This window comes from Rhinopithecus bieti, unplaced genomic scaffold (assembly GCF_001698545.2).
Source record: "Rhinopithecus bieti isolate Rb0 unplaced genomic scaffold, ASM169854v2 scaffold_187, whole genome shotgun sequence".
NCBI classification, from domain to species: Eukaryota; Metazoa; Chordata; class Mammalia; order Primates; family Cercopithecidae; genus Rhinopithecus; species Rhinopithecus bieti.
In genome coordinates this window covers 306,524-309,443 of record NW_016802992.1, presented here as the reverse complement: position 1 = coordinate 309,443, position 2,920 = coordinate 306,524, and positions in this window count along the sequence as shown.

Below are 2,920 nucleotides of genomic sequence, written 5' to 3'. Positions count from 1 at the left end.
CCTCCCTCCCTTCCTTCCTTCCTCCCTTCCTCCCTCCCTTCCTCCCTCCCTCCCTCCCTTCCTCCCTCCCTTCCTTCCTTCTTTCCTTCCTTCCTTCTCTTGCTTGCTTGTCTGTTTGCTTGCTTCCTCACTTGCTTGCTTCGGGGTCTCACTCTGTCACTCAGGCTGGAGTACAGCAGTGCAAACACAGCTCACTGCAACCTCCGCCTCCTGGGCTCAGGTGATCCTCCTACCTCAGCCTCCCAAGTAGCTGGGACTACAGGTGTGTGCCACCAACACTTGGCTAATTTTTTCTGTGTTTTGTAGAGATGGCATCTCACTATATTGCCCAGCTGTTTTCAGACTCCTGGGCTCAAACAATCCTTCCTCCTTGGGATCTTTGTTGGACCCTTATCAGTAGTTCTGCCTTACAAAGTGTTAGGATTATAGGTGTGAGCCACTGTGCCCAGCCTTTGATACACTTCTTGATTGAAGGAAGAGAGCCAACTTTTACTGAGTACCTATTACATGCCCGGTGCTTGCATGCATGCCATTATTTTGGAGGCAGTATAGCAGAGTGCTCACGGGCAGGAACTCCAGTATCAGAAAGACCTGGACTTAAATCTCAGTTCTCCCACTTACAGTACTAGCTGTGGAAAGTTCACTTGTGACTTAACCTTCCTGAGCCTCAGTTTTCTCATCTATACAGTGGAAATAATAGTAAATCACCTCATCAGGTTGTTATGGAGATTAAATGAGGTGATGTAGATAAAACACACAGTAAACATTCAATAAAGTTAGCTATTATTATTCTAGTTATTAGTAGCCACAAGATACAGGACATTGTTATACAGGAAGTTTAAATCATGAAAAGGAAAAGTTGCAGAACATATAAGCCTGAATAGAGCACCCCCTCAAATTGTGTTTAAATCATTGAAAATGCCATTACCCATGGTGGCTCACACCTGTAATCCCAGCACTTTGGGAGGCCGAGGCAAAAGGATCACTTGAGGCCAGGAATTGGAGACTAGTCTGGACAATATAGTGAGACCCTACCTCTACCAAAAATTAAAAAATTAGCCAGGTGCCATGGTGCACATCTGTAGTCCTAGCTACTTGGGAGGTTGAGGTGGAAAGATTGCTTGAGCCTGGGAAGTCAAGGCTTCAGTGAGCCGTGATCATACCACTGCACTCCAGCCTGAGAGACAGAGCAAGACCCTGTCTCTAAAAGAAAACTAGAAAGTGCCACAGTCTGAGTTGTTGTGGGAAGTCAGGGACCCTGAATGGAGGGACTGGCTGGAGCCACAGCAGAGGAACATGAATTGTGAAGATTTCATGGACATTTATCAGTTCCCAAATAATATTTTTATAATTTCTTATGCCTGTGTTTACTTTAATCTCTTAATCCTGTTGTCTTCATAAGTTGAGGATGTGCGACACCTCAGGACCACTGTGATAATTGTGTTAACTGTACAAATTGATTGTAAAATGTGTGTTCGAATGATATGAAATCAGTGCACCTTAAAAAGAACAAAATAACAGCAATTTTTAGGGAACAAGGGGAGACAAACATAAGGTCTGACTGCCTGCAGGGTTGGGAAAAATGGCCATATTTTTCTTCTTGCAGAGCCTATAAATGGACTTGCAAGTAGGAGAGATATCGCTAAATGCTTTTCCTAGCAAGGAATATTAATATTAATACCCCGGGAAAGGAATGCATTCCTGGGGAGGGGTCTATAAACGACCGCTGTGGGAATGTCTGTCTTGTGTGGTTGAGATAAGGACTGAGATATGCCCTGGTCTCCTGCAGAACCCTCAGGCTTACTAGGGTGGGGGAAAACTCCACCCTGGTACATCTGTGTTCAGACCGGTTCTCTGCTCTGGAATCCTGTTTTCTGTTGTTTAAGATGTTTGTCGGTCGGGCGCAGTGGCTCAAGCCTGTAATCCCAGCACTTTGGGAGGCCGAGATGGGCGGATCACGAGGTCAGGAGATGGAGACCATCCTGGCTAACACGGTGAAACCCCGTCTCTACTAAAAAATACAAAAAAAAAAAGACTAGCAGGGCGAGGTGGCGGCGCCTGTAGTCCCAGCTACTCGGGAGGCTGAGGCAGGAGAATGGCGTGAACCCGGGAGGCGGAGCTTGCAGTGAGCTGAGATCCGGCCACTGCACTCCAGCCTGGGCGACAGAGCGAGACTCCGCCTCAAAAAAAAAAAAAAAAAGATGTTTATCAAGACAATAGGTGTACCACTGAACATAGACCCTTATCAGTAGTTCTGCTTTTGCCCTTTGCCTTGGGATCTTTGTTGGACCCTTATCAGTAGTTCTGCTTTACCTTTTGTCCTGTGTCCTCAGAAGCATGCGATCTTTGTTCTGCTTTTTGCCCTTCAAAGCATGTGATCTTTGTACCTACTGTCTGCTCTTATCCCCCTTCCCCTTTTGAAACCCTTAATTAAAAACTTGCTGGTTTGAGGCTCAGGTGGGCATCACGGTCCTACCAACATGTGATGTCACCCCCAGCGGCCCAGCTGTAAATTTCCCCTCTTTGTATTCTTTCTCTTTATTTCTCAGCCGGCCGACACTTATGGAAAATAGAACCTACATTGAAATATTGGGGGTGGGTTCCCCTGATATCAGTGAATCGCCCTTGGTGCTTGTCATGGAGACTATATTCCATGCTTACAGTGTGTGGGGCACGTGCGTGGCCTGGAGACTGTTTACTCCGTGCTTACTGTGTGCAGGGCATGGTGCTCGGCAACATGGTCCACGATCTTATGAAGTCTAAAATCTCGTCATGGAGACAAGGCCAACAAACATAACATTAATCAGCAAATCAAGGCAGGACGCATTGCTGAACTCTACTTCTGGTAGCAAGTGCTACATGAGTTAAGAGGGAAAAGTAGTAACTCAGCACCCATTATGCTCTAGCTCCTGGATTGCAA